This window comes from Limanda limanda, chromosome 10 (assembly GCF_963576545.1).
Source record: "Limanda limanda chromosome 10, fLimLim1.1, whole genome shotgun sequence".
In the NCBI taxonomy this organism is placed as follows: Eukaryota; Metazoa; Chordata; class Actinopteri; order Pleuronectiformes; family Pleuronectidae; genus Limanda; species Limanda limanda.
This window is the reverse complement of record NC_083645.1, coordinates 5,806,123-5,829,698: the sequence shown is the minus strand read 5'-3', so window position 1 is coordinate 5,829,698 and position 23,576 is coordinate 5,806,123. Positions and strand designations below refer to the sequence as shown.

The 23,576-nt window shown below is 43.1% G+C and overlaps 21 non-coding genes across 21 annotated transcripts; all 21 read left to right on the top strand.

Moving 5' to 3' along the window:
- Positions 1-494: 494 nt before the first annotated feature.
- On the top strand, positions 495-576 carry trnal-uag (transfer RNA leucine (anticodon UAG)). Its single transcript has one exon. It is a non-coding gene; the product is annotated as a tRNA-Leu (tRNA).
- Positions 577-874: 298 nt separating this feature from the next.
- On the top strand, positions 875-946 carry trnat-ggu (transfer RNA threonine (anticodon GGU)). The gene has a single exon. It is a non-coding gene; the product is annotated as a tRNA-Thr (tRNA).
- Positions 947-1,268: 322 nt separating this feature from the next.
- trnal-aag (transfer RNA leucine (anticodon AAG)) lies at positions 1,269-1,350 on the top strand. Its single transcript has one exon. It is a non-coding gene; the product is annotated as a tRNA-Leu (tRNA).
- Positions 1,351-2,375: 1,025 nt separating this feature from the next.
- Positions 2,376-2,457, top strand: trnal-aag (transfer RNA leucine (anticodon AAG)). The gene has a single exon. It is a non-coding gene; the product is annotated as a tRNA-Leu (tRNA).
- A 2,237-nt stretch (positions 2,458-4,694) lies between these two features.
- trnal-uag (transfer RNA leucine (anticodon UAG)) lies at positions 4,695-4,776 on the top strand. The gene has a single exon. It is a non-coding gene; the product is annotated as a tRNA-Leu (tRNA).
- A 694-nt stretch (positions 4,777-5,470) lies between these two features.
- trnal-uag (transfer RNA leucine (anticodon UAG)) lies at positions 5,471-5,552 on the top strand. Its single transcript has one exon. It is a non-coding gene; the product is annotated as a tRNA-Leu (tRNA).
- A 1,470-nt stretch (positions 5,553-7,022) lies between these two features.
- Positions 7,023-7,104, top strand: trnal-aag (transfer RNA leucine (anticodon AAG)). The gene has a single exon. It is a non-coding gene; the product is annotated as a tRNA-Leu (tRNA).
- A 1,464-nt stretch (positions 7,105-8,568) lies between these two features.
- trnal-aag (transfer RNA leucine (anticodon AAG)) lies at positions 8,569-8,650 on the top strand. The gene has a single exon. It is a non-coding gene; the product is annotated as a tRNA-Leu (tRNA).
- A 2,237-nt stretch (positions 8,651-10,887) lies between these two features.
- trnal-uag (transfer RNA leucine (anticodon UAG)) lies at positions 10,888-10,969 on the top strand. The gene has a single exon. It is a non-coding gene; the product is annotated as a tRNA-Leu (tRNA).
- Positions 10,970-12,439: 1,470 nt separating this feature from the next.
- On the top strand, positions 12,440-12,521 carry trnal-aag (transfer RNA leucine (anticodon AAG)). The gene has a single exon. It is a non-coding gene; the product is annotated as a tRNA-Leu (tRNA).
- Positions 12,522-13,983: 1,462 nt separating this feature from the next.
- Positions 13,984-14,065, top strand: trnal-aag (transfer RNA leucine (anticodon AAG)). Its single transcript has one exon. It is a non-coding gene; the product is annotated as a tRNA-Leu (tRNA).
- Positions 14,066-14,746: 681 nt separating this feature from the next.
- Positions 14,747-14,828, top strand: trnal-aag (transfer RNA leucine (anticodon AAG)). Its single transcript has one exon. It is a non-coding gene; the product is annotated as a tRNA-Leu (tRNA).
- Positions 14,829-15,515: 687 nt separating this feature from the next.
- trnal-aag (transfer RNA leucine (anticodon AAG)) lies at positions 15,516-15,597 on the top strand. The gene has a single exon. It is a non-coding gene; the product is annotated as a tRNA-Leu (tRNA).
- Positions 15,598-16,290: 693 nt separating this feature from the next.
- trnal-uag (transfer RNA leucine (anticodon UAG)) lies at positions 16,291-16,372 on the top strand. The gene has a single exon. It is a non-coding gene; the product is annotated as a tRNA-Leu (tRNA).
- Positions 16,373-17,066: 694 nt separating this feature from the next.
- Positions 17,067-17,148, top strand: trnal-uag (transfer RNA leucine (anticodon UAG)). The gene has a single exon. It is a non-coding gene; the product is annotated as a tRNA-Leu (tRNA).
- Positions 17,149-17,843: 695 nt separating this feature from the next.
- trnal-aag (transfer RNA leucine (anticodon AAG)) lies at positions 17,844-17,925 on the top strand. The gene has a single exon. It is a non-coding gene; the product is annotated as a tRNA-Leu (tRNA).
- A 687-nt stretch (positions 17,926-18,612) lies between these two features.
- On the top strand, positions 18,613-18,694 carry trnal-aag (transfer RNA leucine (anticodon AAG)). The gene has a single exon. It is a non-coding gene; the product is annotated as a tRNA-Leu (tRNA).
- A 693-nt stretch (positions 18,695-19,387) lies between these two features.
- trnal-uag (transfer RNA leucine (anticodon UAG)) lies at positions 19,388-19,469 on the top strand. Its single transcript has one exon. It is a non-coding gene; the product is annotated as a tRNA-Leu (tRNA).
- Positions 19,470-19,767: 298 nt separating this feature from the next.
- Positions 19,768-19,839, top strand: trnat-cgu (transfer RNA threonine (anticodon CGU)). Its single transcript has one exon. It is a non-coding gene; the product is annotated as a tRNA-Thr (tRNA).
- Positions 19,840-20,163: 324 nt separating this feature from the next.
- Positions 20,164-20,245, top strand: trnal-aag (transfer RNA leucine (anticodon AAG)). The gene has a single exon. It is a non-coding gene; the product is annotated as a tRNA-Leu (tRNA).
- Positions 20,246-21,709: 1,464 nt separating this feature from the next.
- On the top strand, positions 21,710-21,791 carry trnal-aag (transfer RNA leucine (anticodon AAG)). Its single transcript has one exon. It is a non-coding gene; the product is annotated as a tRNA-Leu (tRNA).
- The last annotated feature ends 1,785 nt before the right edge of the window (positions 21,792-23,576 follow it).

Here is a 23,576-nt window from a genome sequence, read left to right as displayed (position 1 = left end):
ATTTGCCAATCTTTTCCTCCAAGTCCAGTTGATTTAACTGATAAGCAAACCCAAGAAACCATAGACTGTGTTCATCTGAAACTGGTTCAGTGTATAAGAGCAGAGTGGCGCAGCGGAAGCGTGCTGGGCCCATAACCCAGAGGTCGATGGATCGAAACCATCCTCTGCTAAAACAATCCTTTATCCACTCCCATGTTATCTGTTATGTTTCCCTTTCCTTCTGAACATGAACTCACCTCCTGCTGAAAGTGACTTGCTTTGGCTTTTGAAGTTGAAAATGTGACAGAATAGACCCAAGAGTTGAAGCCCTTAACTTGGCTGATAGTTTAGTGGTCTTTTGATCTTGAGTAATTGCTTTATACCCCCACTGGCTATGTGTTTGAAGTTTTGAATGTTCTTCCGTATGTGTCTTCGATTTGATTGTCCAATTGTCATCAAAGTGGAATATACATCTGAACGCCTCCGGTTCGTTTTGGTAAAAACTAGTTCCTAACGGTAGTGTGGCCGAGTGGTCAAAGGCGCTGGATTTAGGCTCCAGTCTCTCAGGAGGCGTGGGTTCAAATCCCACCACTGCCAAAAGACTGTCAGTTGAATATATTGGGTACTTGCAGCTGATCTACTATTAGAAGATCTCTTGTAATTCAAAACTGCAATAGCCAGCTAAGCTATGTAGCATAAGGAATGTCCAATGAAGCGTGCAGGAGGTAGTTTCTCTCCAGTCTCGTTTTCAAACAAGGTAACACTGTGCACCTTCCCATTGAGGAACATTGCTTCACATTTGCCAATATTTTCCTCCAAGTCCAGTTGATTTAACTGATAAGCAAACCCAAGAAACCATAGACTCTGTTCATCTGAAACTGGTTCAGTGTATAAGAGCAGAGTGGCGCAGCGGAAGCGTGCTGGGCCGGTAACCCAGAGGTCGATGGATCGAAACCATCCTCTGCTAAAGGAATCCTTTTTCCACTCCCATGTTATCTGTTATGTTTCCCTTTCCTTCTGAACATGAACTCACCACCTGCTGAAAGTGACTTGCTTTGGCTTTTGATGTTGAAAATGTGACAGAATAGACCCAAGAGTTGAAGCCCTTAACTTGGCTGATAGTTTTGTCGTCTTTGGACCTTGAGTTATTGCTTTGTACCCCCACAGGGTATGTGTTTGAAGTTTTGAATGTTCTTCCGTATGTGTCTTCGATATTATTGTCCAATTGTCATCAAAGTGGAATATACATCTGAACGCCTCCGGTTCGTTTTGGTAAAGTAGTTCATAACGGTAGTGTGGCCGAGTGGTCAAAGGCGCTGGATTAAGGCTCCAGTCTCTTAGGAGGCGTGGGTTCAAATCCCACCACTGCCAAAAGACTGTCAGTTGAATGTATTGGCTACTTGCAGCTGATCTACTATAAGAAGATCTCTTGTTGTTCAAAACTGCCACAGCCAGCAAAGCTCTGTAGCATAAGGAATGTCCAATGAAGCGTGCAGGAGGTAGTTTCTCTCCAGTCTCGTTTTCAAACAAGGTAACAGTGTGCACATTCCCATTGAGTAACATTCCTTCACATTTACCAATTTTTTCCTCCAAGTCCAGTTAATTTAACTGATAAGCAAACCCAAGAAACCATAGACTGTCTTCATTTGAAACTTGTCCAATGTATAAGAGCAGAGTGGCGCAGCGGATCCCACCACTGCCAATAGACTGTTAGTTGAATTTATTGCGAACTTGCAGCTGATCTACTATAATAAGATCTCTTGTTATTCAAAACTGCAACAGCCAGCTAAGCTATGTAGCATAAGGAATGTCCAATGAAGCGTGCAGGAGGTAGTTTCTCTCCAGTCTCGTTTTCAAACAAGGTAACACTGTGCACCTTCCGATTGAGGAACATTGCTTCACATTTGCCAATATTTTCCTCCATGTCCAGTTAATGTAACTGATAACCAAACCCAAGAAACCATAGACTGTCTTCATCTGAAACTGGTTTAGTGTATAAGAGCAGAGTGGCGCACCGGAAGCGTGCTGGGCCCATAACCCAGAGGTCGATGGATCGAAACCATCCTCTGCTAAAGGAATCCTTTATCCACTCCCATGTTATCTGGTATGTTTCCCTTTCCTTCTGAACATGAACTCACCACCTGCTGAAAGTGACTTGCTTTGGCTTTTGAAGTTGAAAATGTGACAGAATAGACCCAACAGTTGAAGCCCTTAACTTGGCTGATAGTTTTGTGGTCTTTTGATCTTGAGTAATTGCTTTATACCCCCACTGGCTATGTGTTTGAAGTTTTGAATGTTCTTTCGTATGTGTCTTCGATTCGATTGTCCAATTGTCTTCAAAGTGGAACATACATCTGAACGACTCCGGTTCGTTTTGGTAAAAACTAGTTCCTAACGGTAGTGTGGCCGAGTGGTCAAAGGCGCTGGATTAAGGCTCCAGTCTCTCAGGAGGCGTGGGTTCAAATCCCACCACTGTCAATAGACTGTCAGTTGAATATATCGGGTACTTGCAGCTGATCTACTATTAGAAGATCTCTTTTTGTTCAAAACTGCAACAGCCAGCTAAGCTATGTAGCATAAGGAATGTCCAATGAAGCGTGCAGGAGGTAGTTTCTCTCCAGTCTCGTTTTCAAACAAGGTAACACTGTGCACCTTCCCATTGAGGAACATTGCTTCACATTTACCAATATTTTCCTCCAAGTCCAGTTAATTTAACTGATAAGCAAAGCCAAGAAACCATAGACTGTCTTCATCTGAAACTGGTTTAGTGTATAAGAGCATATTGGCGCACCGGAAGCGTGCTGGGCCCATAACCCAGAGGTCGATGGATCGAAACCATCCTCTGCTAAAGGAATCCTTTATCCACTCCCATGTTATCTGTTATGTTTCCCTTTCCTTCTGAACATGAACTCACCACCTGCTGAAAGTGACTTGCTTTGGCTTTTGAAGTTGAAAATGTGACAGAATAGACCCAAGAGTTGAAGCCCTTAACTTGGCTGATAGTTTTGTGGTCTTTTGACCTTGAGTAATTCCTTTATACCCCCACTGGCTATGTGTTTGAAGTTTTGAATGTTCTTTCGTATGTGTCTTCGATTCGATTGTCCAATTGTCTTCAAAGTGGAACATACATCTGAACGCCTCCGGTTCGTTTTGGTAAAAACTAGTTCCTAACGGTAGTGTGGCCGTGTCGTCAAAGGTGCTGGATTAAGGCTCCAGTCTCTTAGGAGGCGTGGGTTCAAATCCCACCACTGCCAAAAGACTGTCAGTTGAATGTATTGGCTACTTGCAGCTGATCTACTATAAGAAGATATTTTGTTGTTCAAAACTATAACAAGAAGCTAAGCTCTGTAGCATAAGGAATGTCCAATGAAGCGTGCAGGAGGTAGTTTCTCTCCAGTCTCGTTTTCAAACAAGGTAACACTGTGCACCTTCCCATTGAGGAACATTGCTTCACATTTGCCAATATTTTCCTCCAAGTCCAGTTGATTTAACTGATAAGCAAACCCAAGAAACCATAGACTCTGTTCATCTGAAACTGGTTCAGTGTATAAGAGCAGAGTGGCGCAGCGGAAGCGTGCTGGGCCCATAACCCAGAGGTCGATGGATCGAAACCATCCTCTGCTAAAGGAATCCATTATCCACTCCCATGTTATCTGTTATGTTTCCCTTTCCTTCTGAACATGAACTCACCACCTGCTGAAAGTGACTTGCTTTGGCTTTTGATGTTGAAAATGTGACAGAATAGACCCAAGAGTTGAAGCCCTTAACTTGGCTGATAGTTTTGTGGTCTTTGGACCTTGAGTTATTGCTTTATACCCCCACAGGGTATGTGTTTGAAGTTTTGAATGTTCTTCCGTATGTGTCTTCGATTTGATTGTCCAATTGCCATCAAAGTGGAATATACATCTGAACGCCTCCGGTTCGTTTTGTTAAAATAGTTCATAATGGTAGTGTGGCCGAGAGGTCGAAGGAGCTGGATTAAGGCTCCAGTCTCTCAGGAGGCGTGGGTTCAAATCCCACCACTGCCAATAGACTGTCAGTTGAATATATTGGGAACTTGCAGCTGATCTACTATTAGAAGATCTCTTTTTGTTCAAAACTGCAACAGCCAGCTAAGCTATGTCACATAAGGAATGTCCAATGAAGCGTGCAGGAGGTAGTTTCTCTCCAGTCTCGTTTTCAAACAAGGTAACACTGTGCACCTTCCCATTGAGGAACATTGCTTCACATTTGCCAATATTTTCCTCCAAGTCCAGTTGATTTAACTGATAAGCAAACCCAAGAAACCATAGACTCTGTTCATCTGAAACTGGTTCAATGTATAAGAGCAGAGTGGCGCAGCGGAAGCGTGCTGGGCCCAGAGGTCGATGGATCGAAACCATCCTCTGCTAAAGGAATCCTTTATCCACTCCCATGTTATCTGTTATGTTTCCCTTTCCTTCTGAACATGAACTCACCTCCTGCTGAAAGTGACTTGCTTTGGCTTTTGAAATTGAAAATTTGACAGAATAGACCCAACAGTTGAAGCCCTTAACTTGGCTGATAGTGTTGTGGTCTTTTGATCTTGAGTAATTGCTTTATACCCCCACTGGCTATGTGTTTGAAGTTTTGAATGTTCTTTCGTATGTGTCTTCGATTCGATTGTCCAATTGTCTTTAAAGTGGAACATACATCTGAACGCCTCCGGTTCGTTTTGGTAAAAACTAGTTCCTAACGGTAGTGTGGCGGAGTGGTCAAAGGCGCTGGATTTAGGCTCCAGTCTCTTAGGAGGCGTGGGTTCAAATCCCACCACTGCCAAAAGACTGTCAGTTGAATGTATTGGCTACTTGCAGCTGATCTACTATAAGAAGATATCTTGTTGTTCAAAACTATAACAAGAAGCTAAGCTCTGTAGCATAAGGAATTTCCAATGATTCGTGCAGGAGGTAGTTTCTCTCCAGTCTCGTTTTCAAACAAGGTAACACTGTGCACCTTCCCATTGAGGAACATTGCTTCACCTTTGCCAATATTTTCCTCCAAGTCCAGTTAATTTAACTGATAAGCAAAGCCAAGAAACCATAGACTGTCTTCATCTGAAACTGGTTTAGTGTATAAGAGCAGAGTGGCGCACCGGAAGCGTGCTGGGCCCATAACCCAGAGGTCGATGGATCGAAACCATCCTCTGCTAAAACAATCCTTTATCCACTCCCATGTTATCTGTTATGTTTCCCTTTCCTTCTGAACATGAACTCACCTCCTGCTGAAAGTGACTTGCTTTGGCTTTTGAAATTGAAAATTTGACAGAATAGACCCAACAGTTGAAGCCCTTAACTTGGCTGATAGTGTTGTGGTCTTTTGATCTTGAGTAATTGCTTTATACCCCCACTGGCTATGTGTTTGAAGTTTTGAATGTTCTTTCGTATGTGTCTTCGATTCGATTGTCCAATTGTCTTTAAAGTGGAACATACATCTGAACGCCTCCGGTTCGTTTTGGTAAAAACTAGTTCCTAACGGTAGTGTGGCGGAGTGGTCAAAGGCGCTGGATTTAGGCTCCAGTCTCTTAGGAGGCGTGGGTTCAAATCCCACCACTGCCAAAAGACTGTCAGTTGAATGTATTGGCTACTTGCAGCTGATCTACTATAAGAAGATATCTTGTTGTTCAAAACTATAACAAGAAGCTAAGCTCTGTAGCATAAGGAATTTCCAATGATTCGTGCAGGAGGTAGTTTCTCTCCAGTCTCGTTTTCAAACAAGGTAACACTGTGCACCTTCCCATTGAGGAACATTGCTTCACCTTTGCCAATATTTTCCTCCAAGTCCAGTTAATTTAACTGATAAGCAAAGCCAAGAAACCATAGACTGTCTTCATCTGAAACTGGTTTAGTGTATAAGAGCAGAGTGGCGCACCGGAAGCGTGCTGGGCCCATAACCCAGAGGTCGATGGATCGAAACCATCCTCTGCTAAAACAATCCTTTATCCACTCCCATGTTATCTGTTATGTTTCCCTTTCCTTCTGAACATGAACTCACCTCCTGCTGAAAGTGACTTGCTTTGGCTTTTGAAATTGAAAATTTGACAGAATAGAACCAACAGTTGAAGCCGTTAACTTGGCTAATAGTTTTGTGGTCTTTTGATCTTGAGTAATTGCTTTATACCCCCACTGGCTATGTGTTTGAAGTTTTGAATGTTCTTCCGTATGTGTCTTCGATTCGATTGTCCAATTGTCTTCAAAGTGGAACATACATCTGAACGCCTCCGGTTCGTTTTGGTAAAAACTAGTTCCTAACGATAGTGTGGCCGAGTGGTCAAAGGCGCTGGATTAAGTCTCCAGTCTCTTAGGAGGCGTGGGTTCAAATCCCACCACTGCCAAAAGACTGTCAGTTGAATATATTGGGTACTTGCAGCTGATCTACTATTAGAAGATCTCTTGTTATTCAAAACTGCAACAGCCAGCTAAGCTATGTAGCATAAGGAATGTCCAATGAAGCGTGCAGGAGGTAGTTTCTCTCCAGTCTCGTTTTCAAACAAGGTAACACTGTGCACCTTCCCATTGAGGCACATTGCTTCACATTTGCCAATCTTTTCCTCCAAGTCCAGTTGATTTAACTGATAAGCAAACCCAAGAAACCATAGACTGTGTTCATCTGAAACTGGTTCAGTGTATAAGAGCAGAGTGGCGCAGCGGAAGCGTGCTGGGCCCATAACCCAGAGGTCGATGGATCGAAACCATCCTCTGCTAAAACAATCCTTTATCCACTCCCATGTTATCTGTTATGTTTCCCTTTCCTTCTGAACATGAACTCACCTCCTGCTGAAAGTGACTTGCCTTGGCTTTTGAAATTGAAAATTTGACAGAATAGACCCAACAGTTGAAGCCCTTAACTTGGCTGATAGTTTAGTGGTCTTTTGATCTTGAGTAATTGCTTTATACCCCCACTGGCTATGTGTTTGAAGTTTTGAATGTTCTTTCGTATGTGTCTTCGATTCGATTGTCCAATTGTCTTCAAAGTGGAACATACATCTGAACGCCTGCGGTTCGTTTTGGTAAAAACTAGTTCCTAACGGTAGTGTGGCCGAGTGGTTAAAGGTGCTGGATTAAGGCTCCAGTCTCTTAGGAGGGGTGGGTTCAAATCCCACCACTGCCAAAAGACTGTCAGTTGAATGTATTGGCTACTTGCAGCTGATCTACTATAAGAAAATATTTTGTTGTTCAAAACTATAACAAGAAGCTAAGCTCTGTAGCATAAGGAATTTCCAATGATTCGTGCAGGAGGTAGTTTCTCTCCAGTCTCGTTTTCGCACAAGATAACACTGTGCACCTTCCGATTGAGGAACATTGCTTCACATTTGCCAATATTTTCCTCCATGTCCAGTTAATGTAACTGATAACCAAACCCAAGAAACCATAGACTGTCTTCATCTGAAACTGGTTCAGTGTATAAGAGCAGAGTGGCGCAGCGGAAGCGTGCTGGGCCCATAACCCAGAGGTCGATGGATCGAAACCATCCTCTGCTAAAGGAATCCTTTATCCACTCCCATGTTATCTGTTATGTTTCCCTTTCCTTCTGAATATGAACTCACCACCTGCTGAAAGTGACTTGCTTTGGCTTTTGAAATTGAAAATTTGACAGAATAGACCCAACAGTTGAAGCCCTTAACTTGGCTGATAGTTTTGTGGTCTTTTGATCTTGTGTAATTGCTTTATACCCCCACTGGCTATGTGTTTGAAGTTTTGAATGTTCTTTCGTATGTGTCTTCGATTCGATTGTCCAATTGTCTTCAAAGTGGAACATACATCTGAACGCCTCCGGTTCGTTTTGGTAAAATCTAGTTCCTAACAGTAGTGTGGCCGAGTGGTCAAAGGCGCTGGATTTAGGCTCCAGTCTCTCAGGAGGCGTGGGTTCAAATCCTGCCAATAGACTGTCAGTTGAATATATTGGGTACTTGCAGCTGATCTACTATTAGAAGATCTCTTTTTGTTCAAAACTGCAACAGCCAGCTAAGCTATGTAGCATAAGGAATGTCCAATGAAGCGTGCAGGAGGTAGTTTCTCTCCAGTCTCGTTTTCAAACAAGGTAACACTGTGCACCTTCCCATTGAGGAACATTGCTTCACATTTGCCAATATTTTCCTCCATGTCCAGTTAATGTAACTGATAACCAAACCCAAGAAACCATAGACTGTCTTCATCTGAAACTGGTTTAGTGTATAAGAGCAGAGTGGCGCACCGGAAGCGTGCTGGGCCCATAACCCAGAGGTCGATGGATCGAAACCATCCTCTGCTAAAGGAATCCTTTATCCACTCCCATGTTATCTGGTATGTTTCCCTTTCCTTCTGAACATGAACTCACCACCTGCTGAAAGTGACTTGCTTTGGCTTTTGAAGTTGAAAATGTGACAGAATAGACCCAACAGTTGAAGCCCTTAACTTGGCTGATAGTTTTGTGGTCTTTTGATCTTGAGTAATTGCTTTATACCCCCACTGGCTATGTGTTTGAAGTTTTGAATGTTCTTTCGTATGTGTCTTCGATTCGATTGTCCAATTGTCTTCAAAGTGGAACATACATCTGAACGACTCCGGTTCGTTTTGGTAAAAACTAGTTCCTAACGGTAGTGTGGCCGAGTGGTCAAAGGCGCTGGATTAAGGCTCCAGTCTCTCAGGAGGCGTGGGTTCAAATCCCACCACTGTCAATAGACTGTCAGTTGAATATATCGGGTACTTGCAGCTGATCTACTATTAGAAGATCTCTTTTTGTTCAAAACTGCAACAGCCAGCTAAGCTATGTAGCATAAGGAATGTCCAATGAAGCGTGCAGGAGGTAGTTTCTCTCCAGTCTCGTTTTCAAACAAGGTAACACTGTGCACCTTCCCATTGAGGAACATTGCTTCACATTTACCAATATTTTCCTCCAAGTCCAGTTAATTTAACTGATAAGCAAAGCCAAGAAACCATAGACTGTCTTCATCTGAAACTGGTTTAGTGTATAAGAGCATATTGGCGCACCGGAAGCGTGCTGGGCCCATAACCCAGAGGTCGATGGATCGAAACCATCCTCTGCTAAAGGAATCCTTTATCCACTCCCATGTTATCTGTTATGTTTCCCTTTCCTTCTGAACATGAACTCACCACCTGCTGAAAGTGACTTGCTTTGGCTTTTGAAGTTGAAAATGTGACAGAATAGACCCAAGAGTTGAAGCCCTTAACTTGGCTGATAGTTTTGTGGTCTTTTGACCTTGAGTAATTCCTTTATACCCCCACTGGCTATGTGTTTGAAGTTTTGAATGTTCTTTCGTATGTGTCTTCGATTCGATTGTCCAATTGTCTTCAAAGTGGAACATACATCTGAACGCCTCCGGTTCGTTTTGGTAAAAACTAGTTCCTAACGGTAGTGTGGCCGTGTCGTCAAAGGTGCTGGATTAAGGCTCCAGTCTCTTAGGAGGCGTGGGTTCAAATCCCACCACTGCCAAAAGACTGTCAGTTGAATGTATTGGCTACTTGCAGCTGATCTACTATAAGAAGATATTTTGTTGTTCAAAACTATAACAAGAAGCTAAGCTCTGTAGCATAAGGAATGTCCAATGAAGCGTGCAGGAGGTAGTTTCTCTCCAGTCTCGTTTTCAAACAAGGTAACACTGTGCACCTTCCCATTGAGGAACATTGCTTCACATTTGCCAATATTTTCCTCCAAGTCCAGTTGATTTAACTGATAAGCAAACCCAAGAAACCATAGACTCTGTTCATCTGAAACTGGTTCAGTGTATAAGAGCAGAGTGGCGCAGCGGAAGCGTGCTGGGCCCATAACCCAGAGGTCGATGGATCGAAACCATCCTCTGCTAAAGGAATCCTTTATCCACTCCCATGTTATCTGTTATGTTTCCCTTTCCTTCTGAACATGAACTCACCACCTGCTGAAAGTGACTTGCTTTGGCTTTTGATGTTGAAAATGTGACAGAATAGACCCAAGAGTTGAAGCCCTTAACTTGGCTGATAGTTTTGTGGTCTTTGGACCTTGAGTTATTGCTTTATACCCCCACAGGGTATGTGTTTGAAGTTTTGAATGTTCTTCCGTATGTGTCTTCGATTTGATTGTCCAATTGCCATCAAAGTGGAATATACATCTGAACGCCTCCGGTTCGTTTTGTTAAAATAGTTCATAATGGTAGTGTGGCCGAGAGGTCGAAGGAGCTGGATTAAGGCTCCAGTCTCTCAGGAGGCGTGGGTTCAAATCCCACCACTGCCAATAGACTGTCAGTTGAATATATTGGGAACTTGCAGCTGATCTACTATTAGAAGATCTCTTTTTGTTCAAAACTGCAACAGCCAGCTAAGCTATGTCACATAAGGAATGTCCAATGAAGCGTGCAGGAGGTAGTTTCTCTCCAGTCTCGTTTTCAAACAAGGTAACACTGTGCACCTTCCCATTGAGGAACATTGCTTCACATTTGCCAATATTTTCCTCCAAGTCCAGTTGATTTAACTGATAAGCAAACCCAAGAAACCATAGACTCTGTTCATCTGAAACTGGTTCAATGTATAAGAGCAGAGTGGCGCAGCGGAAGCGTGCTGGGCCCAGAGGTCGATGGATCGAAACCATCCTCTGCTAAAGGAATCCTTTATCCACTCCCATGTTATCTGTTATGTTTCCCTTTCCTTCTGAACATGAACTCACCTCCTGCTGAAAGTGACTTGCTTTGGCTTTTGAAATTGAAAATTTGACAGAATAGACCCAACAGTTGAAGCCCTTAACTTGGCTGATAGTGTTGTGGTCTTTTGATCTTGAGTAATTGCTTTATACCCCCACTGGCTATGTGTTTGAAGTTTTGAATGTTCTTTCGTATGTGTCTTCGATTCGATTGTCCAATTGTCTTTAAAGTGGAACATACATCTGAACGCCTCCGGTTCGTTTTGGTAAAAACTAGTTCCTAACGGTAGTGTGGCGGAGTGGTCAAAGGCGCTGGATTTAGGCTCCAGTCTCTTAGGAGGCGTGGGTTCAAATCCCACCACTGCCAAAAGACTGTCAGTTGAATGTATTGGCTACTTGCAGCTGATCTACTATAAGAAGATATCTTGTTGTTCAAAACTATAACAAGAAGCTAAGCTCTGTAGCATAAGGAATTTCCAATGATTCGTGCAGGAGGTAGTTTCTCTCCAGTCTCGTTTTCAAACAAGGTAACACTGTGCACCTTCCCATTGAGGAACATTGCTTCACCTTTGCCAATATTTTCCTCCAAGTCCAGTTAATTTAACTGATAAGCAAAGCCAAGAAACCATAGACTGTCTTCATCTGAAACTGGTTTAGTGTATAAGAGCAGAGTGGCGCACCGGAAGCGTGCTGGGCCCATAACCCAGAGGTCGATGGATCGAAACCATCCTCTGCTAAAACAATCCTTTATCCACTCCCATGTTATCTGTTATGTTTCCCTTTCCTTCTGAACATGAACTCACCTCCTGCTGAAAGTGACTTGCTTTGGCTTTTGAAATTGAAAATTTGACAGAATAGAACCAACAGTTGAAGCCGTTAACTTGGCTAATAGTTTTGTGGTCTTTTGATCTTGAGTAATTGCTTTATACCCCCACTGGCTATGTGTTTGAAGTTTTGAATGTTCTTCCGTATGTGTCTTCGATTCGATTGTCCAATTGTCTTCAAAGTGGAACATACATCTGAACGCCTCCGGTTCGTTTTGGTAAAAACTAGTTCCTAACGATAGTGTGGCCGAGTGGTCAAAGGCGCTGGATTAAGTCTCCAGTCTCTTAGGAGGCGTGGGTTCAAATCCCACCACTGCCAAAAGACTGTCAGTTGAATATATTGGGTACTTGCAGCTGATCTACTATTAGAAGATCTCTTGTTATTCAAAACTGCAACAGCCAGCTAAGCTATGTAGCATAAGGAATGTCCAATGAAGCGTGCAGGAGGTAGTTTCTCTCCAGTCTCGTTTTCAAACAAGGTAACACTGTGCACCTTCCCATTGAGGCACATTGCTTCACATTTGCCAATCTTTTCCTCCAAGTCCAGTTGATTTAACTGATAAGCAAACCCAAGAAACCATAGACTGTGTTCATCTGAAACTGGTTCAGTGTATAAGAGCAGAGTGGCGCAGCGGAAGCGTGCTGGGCCCATAACCCAGAGGTCGATGGATCGAAACCATCCTCTGCTAAAACAATCCTTTATCCACTCCCATGTTATCTGTTATGTTTCCCTTTCCTTCTGAACATGAACTCACCTCCTGCTGAAAGTGACTTGCCTTGGCTTTTGAAATTGAAAATTTGACAGAATAGACCCAACAGTTGAAGCCCTTAACTTGGCTGATAGTTTAGTGGTCTTTTGATCTTGAGTAATTGCTTTATACCCCCACTGGCTATGTGTTTGAAGTTTTGAATGTTCTTTCGTATGTGTCTTCGATTCGATTGTCCAATTGTCTTCAAAGTGGAACATACATCTGAACGCCTGCGGTTCGTTTTGGTAAAAACTAGTTCCTAACGGTAGTGTGGCCGAGTGGTTAAAGGTGCTGGATTAAGGCTCCAGTCTCTTAGGAGGGGTGGGTTCAAATCCCACCACTGCCAAAAGACTGTCAGTTGAATGTATTGGCTACTTGCAGCTGATCTACTATAAGAAAATATTTTGTTGTTCAAAACTATAACAAGAAGCTAAGCTCTGTAGCATAAGGAATTTCCAATGATTCGTGCAGGAGGTAGTTTCTCTCCAGTCTCGTTTTCGCACAAGATAACACTGTGCACCTTCCGATTGAGGAACATTGCTTCACATTTGCCAATATTTTCCTCCATGTCCAGTTAATGTAACTGATAACCAAACCCAAGAAACCATAGACTGTCTTCATCTGAAACTGGTTCAGTGTATAAGAGCAGAGTGGCGCAGCGGAAGCGTGCTGGGCCCATAACCCAGAGGTCGATGGATCGAAACCATCCTCTGCTAAAGGAATCCTTTATCCACTCCCATGTTATCTGTTATGTTTCCCTTTCCTTCTGAATATGAACTCACCACCTGCTGAAAGTGACTTGCTTTGGCTTTTGAAATTGAAAATTTGACAGAATAGACCCAACAGTTGAAGCCCTTAACTTGGCTGATAGTTTTGTGGTCTTTTGATCTTGTGTAATTGCTTTATACCCCCACTGGCTATGTGTTTGAAGTTTTGAATGTTCTTTCGTATGTGTCTTCGATTCGATTGTCCAATTGTCTTCAAAGTGGAACATACATCTGAACGCCTCCGGTTCGTTTTGGTAAAATCTAGTTCCTAACAGTAGTGTGGCCGAGTGGTCAAAGGCGCTGGATTTAGGCTCCAGTCTCTCAGGAGGCGTGGGTTCAAATCCTGCCAATAGACTGTCAGTTGAATATATTGGGTACTTGCAGCTGATCTACTATTAGAAGATCTCTTTTTGTTCAAAACTGCAACAGCCAGCTAAGCTATGTAGCATAACGAATGTCCAATGAAGCGTGCAGGAGGTAGTTTCTCTCCAGTCTCGTTTTCAAACAAGGTAACACTGTGCACCTTCCCATTGAGGAACATTGCTTCACATTTGCCAATATTTTCCTCCAAGTCCAGTTGATTTAACTGATAAGCAAACCCAAGAAACCATAGACTGTGTTCATCTGAAACTGGTTCAGTGTATAAGAGCAGAGTGGCGCAGCGGAAGCGTGCTGGGCCCATAACCCAGAGGTCGATGGATCGAAACCATCCTCTGCTAAAGGAATCCTTTATCCACTCCCATGTTATCTGTTATGTTTCCCTTTCCTTCTGAACATGAACTCACCACCTGCTGAAAGTGACTTGCTTTGGCTTTTGATGTTGAAAATGTGACAGAATAGACCCAAGAGTTGAAGCCCTTAACTTGGCTGATAGTTTTGTGGTCTTTGGACCTTGAGTTATTGCTTTATACCCCCACAGGGTATGTGTTTGAAGTTTTGAATGTTCTTCCGTATGTGTTTTCGATTTGATTGTCCAATTGTCATCAAAGTGGAATTTACATCTGAACGCCTCCGGTTCGTTTTGGTAAAGTAGTTCATAACGGTAGTGTGGCCGAGTGGTCAAAGGCGCTGGATTAAGGCTCCAGTCTCTTAGGAGGCGTGGGTTCAAATCCCACCACTGTCAGTTGAATGTATTGGCTACTTGCAGCTGATCTACTATAATAAGATCTCTTGTTATTCAAAACTGCAACAGCCAGCTAAGCTATGTAGCATAAGGAATGTCCAATGAAGCGTGCAGGAGGTAGTTTCTCTCCAGTCTCGTTTTCAAACAAGGTAACACTGTGCACCTTCCCATTGAGGAACATTGCTTCACATTTGCCAATATTTTCCTCCAAGTCCAGTTGATTTAACTGATAAGCAAACCCAAGAAACCATAGACTCTGTTCATCTGAAACTGGTTCAGTGTATAAGAGCAGAGTGGCGCAGCGGAAGCGTGCTGGGCCCATAACCCAGAGGTCGATGGATCGAAACCATCCTCTGCTAAAGGAATCCTTTATCCACTCCCATGTTATCTGTTATGTTTCCCTTTCCTTCTGAACATGAACTCACCACCTGCTGAAAGTGACTTGCTTTGGCTTTTGATGTTGAAAATGTGACAGAATAGACCCAAGAGTTGAAGCCCTTAACTTGGCTGATAGTTTTGTCGTCTTTGGACCTTGAGTTATTGCTTTATACCCCCACAGGGTATGTGTTTGAAGTTTTGAATGTTCTTCCGTATGTGTCTTCGATTTTATTGTCCAATTGTCATCAAAGTGGAATATACATCTGAACGCCTCCGGTTCGTTTTGGTAAAGTAGTTCATAACGGTAGTGTGGCCGAGTGGTCAAAGGCGCTGGATTAAGGCTCCAGTCTCTTAGGAGGCGTGGGTTCAAATCCCACCACTGCCAAAAGACTGTCAGTTGAATGTATTGGCTACTTGCAGCTGATCTACTATAAGAAGATCTCTTGTTGTTCAAAACTGCCACAGCCAGCTAAGCTCTATAGCATAAGGAATGTCCAATGAAGCGTGCAGGAGGTAGTTTCTCTCCAGTCTCGTTTTCAAACAAGGTAACACTGTGCACATTCCCATTGAGGAACATTGCTTCACATTTACCAATTTTTTCCTCCAAGTCCAGTTAATTTAACTGATAAGCAAACCCAAGAAACCATAGACTGTCTTCATTTGAAACTTGTCCAATGTATAAGAGCAGAGTGGCGCAGCGGAAGCGTGCTGGGCCCAGAGGTCGATGGATCGAAACCATCCTCTGCTGAAGGAAGCCTTTATCCACTCCCATGTTATCTGTTATGTTTCCCTTTCCTTCTGAACATGAACTCACCACCTGCTGAAAGTGACTTGCTTTGGCTTTTGAAGTTGAAAATGTGACAGAATAGACCCAAGATTTGAAGCCCTTAACTTGGCTGATAGTTTTGTGGTCTTTTGACCTTGAGTAATTGCTTTATACCCCCGCAGGGTATGTGTTTGAAGTTTCCAATGTTCTTCCGTATGTGTCTTCGATTTGATTGTCCAATTGTCATCAAAGTGGAATATACATCTGAACGCCTCCGGTTTGTTTTGGTAAAAACTAGTTCCCAACGGTAGTGTGGCCGAGTGGTCAAAGGCGCTGGATTAAGGCTCCAGTCTCTTAGGAGGCGTGGGTTCAAATCCCACCACTGCCAAAAGACTACAGTTGAATGTATTGGCTACTTGCAGCTGATCTACTATAAGAAGATATCTTGTTGTTCAAAACTATAACAAGAAGCTGAGCTCTGTAGCATAAGGAATTTCCAATGATTCGTGCAGGAGGTAGTTTCTCTCCAGTCTCATTTTCAAACAAGGTAACACTGTGCACCTTCCCATTGAGGCACATTTCATCACATTTGCCAATCTTTTCCTCCAAGTCCAGTTGATTTAACTGATAAGCAAACCCAAGAAACCATAGACTGTGTTCATCTGAAACTGGTTCAGTGTATAAGAGCAGAGTGGCGCAGCGGAAGCGTGCTGGGCCCATAACCCAGAGGTCGATGGATCGAAACCATCCTCTGCTAAAACAATCCTTTATCCACTCCCATGTTATCTGTTATGTTTCCCTTTCCTTCTGAACATGAACTCACCTCCTGCTGAAAGTGACTTGCTTTGGCTTTTGAAGTTGAAAATGTGACAGAATAGACCCAAGAGTTGAAGCCCTTAACTTGGCTGATAGTTTAGTGGTCTTTTGATCTTGAGTAATTGCTTTATACCCCCACTGGCTATGTGTTTGAAGTTTTGAATGTTCTTCCGTATGTGTCTTCGATTTGATTGTCCAATTGTCATCAAAGTGGAATATACATCTGAACGCCTCCGGTTCGTTTTGGTAAAAACTAGTTCCTAACGGTAGTGTGGCCGAGTGGTCAAAGGCGCTGGATTTAGGCTCCAGTCTCTCAGGAGGCGTGGGTTCAAATCCCACCACTGCCAAAAGACTGTCAGTTGAATATATTGGGTACTTGCAGCTGATCTACTATAAGAAGATATCTTGTTGTTCAAAACTATAACAAGAAGCTGAGCTCTGTAGCATAAGGAATGTCCAATGAAGCGTGCAGGAGGTAGTTTCTCTCCAGTCTCGTTTTCAAACAAGGTAACACTGTGCACCTTCCGATTGAGGAACATTGCTTCACATTTGCCAATATTTTCCTCCATGTCCAGTTAATGTAACTGATAACCAAACCCAAGAAACCATAGACTGTCTTCATCTGAAACTGGTTCAGTGTATAAGAGCAGAGTGGCGCAGCGGAAGCGTGCTGGGCCCATAACCCAGAGGTCGATGGATCGAAACCATCCTCTGCTAAAACAATCCTTTATCCACTCCCATGTTATCTGTTATGTTTCCCTTTCCTTCTGAACATGAACTCACCTCCTGCTGAAAGTGACTTGCTTTGGCTTTTGAAGTTGAAAATGTGACAGAATAGACCCAAGAGTTGAAGCCCTTAACTTGGCTGATAGTTTAGTGGTCTTTTGATCTTGAGTAATTGCTTTATACCCCCACTGGCTATGTGTTTGAAGTTTTGAATGTTCTTCCGTATGTGTCTTCGATTTGATTGTCCAATTGTCATCAAAGTGGAATATACATCTGAACGCCTCCGGTTCGTTTTGGTAAAAACTAGTTCCTAACGGTAGTGTGGCCTAGTGGTCAAAGGCGCTGGATTTAGGCTCCAGTCTCTCAGGAGGCGTGGGTTCAAATCCCACCACTGCCAAAAGACTGTCAGTTGAATATATTGGGTACTTGCAGCTGATCTACTATTAGAAGATCTCTTGTTATTCAAAACTGCAACAGCCAGCTAAGCTATGTAGCATAAGGAATGTCCAATGAAGCGTGCAGGAGGTAGTTTCTCTCCAGTCTCGTTTTCAAACAAGGTAACACTGTGCACATTCCCATTGAGGAACATTGCTTCACATTTGCCAATCTTTTCCTCCAAGTCCAGTTGATTTAACTGATAAGCAAACCCAAGAAACCATAGACTCTGTTCATCTGAAACTGGTTCAGTGTATAAGAGCAGAGTGGCGCAGCGGAAGCGTGCTGGGCCCATAACCCAGAGGTCGATGGATCGAAACCATCCTCTGCTAAAGGAATCCTTTATCCACTCCCATGTTATCTGTTATGTTTCCCTTTCCTTCTGAACATGAACTCACCACCTGCTGAAAGTGACTTGCTTTGGCTTTTGATGTTGAAAATGTGACAGAATAGACCCAAGAGTTGAAGCCCTTAACTTGGCTGATAGTTTTGTCGTCTTTGGACCTTGAGTTATTGCTTTATACCCCCACAGGGTATGTGTTTGAAGTTTTGAATGTTCTTCCGTATGTGTCTTCGATTTTATTGTCCAATTGTCATCAAAGTGACAATCAATACATCTGAACGCCTCCGGTTCGTTTTGGTAAAGTAGTTCATAACGGTAGTGTGGCCGAGTGGTCAAAGGCGCTGGATTAAGGCTCCAGTCTCTTAGGAGGCGTGGGTTCAAATCCCACCACTGCCAAAAGACTGTCAGTTGAATGTATTGGCTACTTGCAGCTGATCTACTATAAGAAGATCTCTTGTTGTTCAAAACTGCCACAGCCAGCTAAGCTCTGTAGCATAAGGAATGTCCAATGAAGCGTGCAGGAGGTAGTTTCTCTCCAGTCTCGTTTTCAAACAAGGTAACACTGTGCACATTCCCATTGAGGAACATTGCTTCACATTTACCAATTTTTTCCTCCAAGTCCAGTTAATTTAACTGATAAGCAAACCCAAGAAACCATAGACTGTCTTCATTTGAAACTTGTCCAATGTATAAGAGCAGAGTGGCGCAGCGGAAGCGTGCTGGGCCCAGAGGTCGATGGATCGAAACCATCCTCTGCTGAAGGAATCCTTTATCCACTCCCATGTTATCTGTTATGTTTCCCTTTCCTTCTGAACATGAACTCACCACCTGCTGAAAGTGACTTGCTTTGGCTTTTGAAGTTGAAAATGTGACAGAATAGACCCAAGATTTGAAGCCCTTAACTTGGCTGATAGTTTTGTGGTCTTTTGACCTTGAGTAATTGCTTTATACCCCCGCAGGGTATGTGTTTGAAGTTTCCAATGTTCTTCCGTATGTGTCTTCGATTTGATTGTCCAATTGTCATCAAAGTGGAATATACATCTGAACGCCTCCGGATTGTTTTGGTAAAAACTAGTTCCCAACGGTAGTGTGGCCGAGTGGTCAAAGGCGCTGGATTAAGGCTCCAGTCTCTTAGGAGGCGTGGGTTCAAATCCCACCACTGCCAAAAGACTACAGTTGAATGTATTGGCTACTTGCAGCTGATCTACTATAAGAAGATATCTTGTTGTTCAAAACTATAACAAGAAGCTGAGCTCTGTAGCATAAGGAATTTCCAATGATTCGTGCAGGAGGTAGTTTCTCTCCAGTCTCATTTTCAAACAAGGTAACACTGTGCACCTTCCCATTGAGGCACATTTCTTCACATTTGCCAATCTTTTCCTCCAAGTCCAGTTGATTTAACTGATAAGCAAACCCAAGAAACCATAGACTGTGTTCATCTGAAACTGGTTCAGTGTATAAGAGCAGAGTGGCGCAGCGGAAGCGTGCTGGGCCCATAACCCAGAGGTCGATGGATCGAAACCATCCTCTGCTAAAACAATCCTTTATCCACTCCCATGTTATCTGTTATGTTTCCCTTTCCTTCTGAACATGAACTCACCTCCTGCTGAAAGTGACTTGCTTTGGCTTTTGAAGTTGAAAATGTGACAGAATAGACCCAAGAGTTGAAGCCCTTAACTTGGCTGATAGTTTAGTGGTCTTTTGATCTTGAGTAATTGCTTTATACCCCCACTGGCTATGTGTTTGAAGTTTTGAATGTTCTTCCGTATGTGTCTTCGATTTGATTGTCCAATTGTCATCAAAGTGGAATATACATCTGAACGCCTCCGGTTCGTTTTGGTAAAAACTAGTTCCTAACGGTAGTGTGGCCGAGTGGTCAAAGGCGCTGGATTTAGGCTCCAGTCTCTCAGGAGGCGTGGGTTCAAATCCCACCACTGCCAAAAGACTGTCAGTTGAATATATTGGGTACTTGCAGCTGATCTACTATTAGAAGATCTCTTGTAATTCAAAACTGCAATAGCCAGCTAAGCTATGTAGCATAAGGAATGTCCAATGAAGCGTGCAGGAGGTAGTTTCTCTCCAGTCTCGTTTTCAAACAAGGTAACACTGTGCACCTTCCCATTGAGGCACATTGCTTCACATTTGCCAATCTTTTCCTCCAAGTCCAGTTGATTTAACTGATAAGCAAACCCAAGAAACCATAGACTGTGTTCATCTGAAACTGGTTCAGTGTATAAGAGCAGAGTGGCGCAGCGGAAGCGTGCTGGGCCCGTAACCCAGAGGTCGATGGATCGAAACCATCCTCTGCTAAAACAATCCTTTATCCACTCCCATGTTATCTGTTATGTTTCCCTTTCCTTCTGAACATGAACTCACCTCCTGCTGAAAGTGACTTGCCTTGGCTTTTGAAATTGAAAATTTGACAGAATAGACCCAACAGTTGAAGCCCTTAACTTGGCTGATAGTTTAGTGGTCTTTTGATCTTGAGTAATTGCTTTATACCCCCACTGGCTATGTGTTTGAAGTTTTGAATGTTCTTTCGTATGTGTCTTCGATTCGATTGTCCAATTGTCTTCAAAGTGGAACATACATCTGAACGCCTGCGGTTCGTTTTGGTAAAAACTAGTTCCTAACGGTAGTGTGGCCGAGTGGTTAAAGGTGCTGGATTAAGGCTCCAGTCTCTTAGGAGGGGTGGGTTCAAATCCCACCACTGCCAAAAGACTGTCAGTTGAATGTATTGGCTACTTGCAGCTGATCTACTATAAGAAAATATTTTGTTGTTCAAAACTATAACAAGAAGCTAAGCTCTGTAGCATAAGGAATTTCCAATGATTCGTGCAGGAGGTAGTTTCTCTCCAGTCTCGTTTTCGCACAAGATAACACTGTGCACCTTCCGATTGAGGAACATTGCTTCACATTTGCCAATATTTTCCTCCATGTCCAGTTAATGTAACTGATAACCAAACCCAAGAAACCATAGACTGTCTTCATCTGAAACTGGTTCAGTGTATAAGAGCAGAGTGGCGCAGCAGAAGCGTGCTGGGCCCATAACCCAGAGGTCGATGGATCGAAACCATCCTCTGCTAAAGGAATCCTTTATCCACTCCCATGTTATCTGTTATGTTTCCCTTTCCTTCTGAATATGAACTCACCACCTGCTGAAAGTGACTTGCTTTGGCTTTTGAAATTGAAAATTTGACAGAATAGACCCAACAGTTGAAGCCCTTAACTTGGCTGATAGTTTTGTGGTCTTTTGATCTTGTGTAATTGCTTTATACCCCCACTGGCTATGTGTTTGAAGTTTTGAATGTTCTTTCGTATGTGTCTTCGATTCGATTGTCCAATTGTCTTCAAAGTGGAACATACATCTGAACGCCTCCGGTTCGTTTTGGTAAAATCTAGTTCCTAACAGTAGTGTGGCCGAGTGGTCAAAGGCGCTGGATTTAGGCTCCAGTCTCTCAGGAGGCGTGGGTTCAAATCCTGCCAATAGACTGTCAGTTGAATATATTGGGTACTTGCAGCTGATCTACTATTAGAAGATCTCTTTTTGTTCAAAACTGCAACAGCCAGCTAAGCTATGTAGCATAAGGAATGTCCAATGAAGCGTGCAGGAGGTAGTTTCTCTCCAGTCTCGTTTTCAAACAAGGTAACACTGTGCACCTTCCCATTGAGGAACATTGCTTCACATTTGCCAATATTTTCCTCCATGTCCAGTTAATGTAACTGATAACCAAACCCAAGAAACCATAGACTGTCTTCATCTGAAACTGGTTTAGTGTATAAGAGCAGAGTGGCGCACCGGAAGCGTGCTGGGCCCATAACCCAGAGGTCGATGGATCGAAACCATCCTCTGCTAAAGGAATCCTTTATCCACTCCCATGTTATCTGGTATGTTTCCCTTTCCTTCTGAACATGAACTCACCACCTGCTGAAAGTGACTTGCTTTGGCTTTTGAAGTTGAAAATGTGACAGAATAGACCCAACAGTTGAAGCCCTTAACTTGGCTGATAGTTTTGTGGTCTTTTGATCTTGAGTAATTGCTTTATACCCCCACTGGCTATGTGTTTGAAGTTTTGAATGTTCTTTCGTATGTGTCTTCGATTCGATTGTCCAATTGTCTTCAAAGTGGAACATACATCTGAACGACTCCGGTTCGTTTTGGTAAAAACTAGTTCCTAACGGTAGTGTGGCCGAGTGGTCAAAGGCGCTGGATTAAGGCTCCAGTCTCTCAGGAGGCGTGGGTTCAAATCCCACCACTGTCAATAGACTGTCAGTTGAATATATCGGGTACTTGCAGCTGATCTACTATTAGAAGATCTCTTTTTGTTCAAAACTGCAACAGCCAGCTAAGCTATGTAGCATAAGGAATGTCCAATGAAGCGTGCAGGAGGTAGTTTCTCTCCAGTCTCGTTTTCAAACAAGGTAACACTGTGCACCTTCCCATTGAGGAACATTGCTTCACATTTACCAATATTTTCCTCCAAGTCCAGTTAATTTAACTGATAAGCAAAGCCAAGAAACCATAGACTGTCTTCATCTGAAACTGGTTTAGTGTATAAGAGCATATTGGCGCACCGGAAGCGTGCTGGGCCCATAACCCAGAGGTCGATGGATCGAAACCATCCTCTGCTAAAGGAATCCTTTATCCACTCCCATGTTATCTGTTATGTTTCCCTTTCCTTCTGAACATGAACTCACCACCTGCTGAAAGTGACTTGCTTTGGCTTTTGAAGTTGAAAATGTGACAGAATAGACCCAAGAGTTGAAGCCCTTAACTTGGCTGATAGTTTTGTGGTCTTTTGACCTTGAGTAATTCCTTTATACCCCCACTGGCTATGTGTTTGAAGTTTTGAATGTTCTTTCGTATGTGTCTTCGATTCGATTGTCCAATTGTCTTCAAAGTGGAACATACATCTGAACGCCTCCGGTTCGTTTTGGTAAAAACTAGTTCCTAACGGTAGTGTGGCCGTGTCGTCAAAGGTGCTGGATTAAGGCTCCAGTCTCTTAGGAGGCGTGGGTTCAAATCCCACCACTGCCAAAAGACTGTCAGTTGAATGTATTGGCTACTTGCAGCTGATCTACTATAAGAAGATATTTTGTTGTTCAAAACTATAACAAGAAGCTAAGCTCTGTAGCATAAGGAATGTCCAATGAAGCGTGCAGGAGGTAGTTTCTCTCCAGTCTCGTTTTCAAACAAGGTAACACTGTGCACCTTCCCATTGAGGAACATTGCTTCACATTTGCCAATATTTTCCTCCAAGTCCAGTTGATTTAACTGATAAGCAAACCCAAGAAACCATAGACTCTGTTCATCTGAAACTGGTTCAGTGTATAAGAGCAGAGTGGCGCAGCGGAAGCGTGCTGGGCCCATAACCCAGAGGTCGATGGATCGAAACCATCCTCTGCTAAAGGAATCCTTTATCCACTCCCATGTTATCTGTTATGTTTCCCTTTCCTTCTGAACATGAACTCACCACCTGCTGAAAGTGACTTGCTTTGGCTTTTGATGTTGAAAATGTGACAGAATAGACCCAAGAGTTGAAGCCCTTAACTTGGCTGATAGTTTTGTGGTCTTTGGACCTTGAGTTATTGCTTTATACCCCCACAGGGTATGTGTTTGAAGTTTTGAATGTTCTTCCGTATGTGTCTTCGATTTGATTGTCCAATTGCCATCAAAGTGGAATATACATCTGAACGCCTCCGGTTCGTTTTGTTAAAATAGTTCATAATGGTAGTGTGGCCGAGAGGTCGAAGGAGCTGGATTAAGGCTCCAGTCTCTCAGGAGGCGTGGGTTCAAATCCCACCACTGCCAATAGACTGTCAGTTGAATATATTGGGAACTTGCAGCTGATCTACTATTAGAAGATCTCTTTTTGTTCAAAACTGCAACAGCCAGCTAAGCTATGTCACATAAGGAATGTCCAATGAAGCGTGCAGGAGGTAGTTTCTCTCCAGTCTCGTTTTCAAACAAGGTAACACTGTGCACCTTCCCATTGAGGAACATTGCTTCACATTTGCCAATATTTTCCTCCAAGTCCAGTTGATTT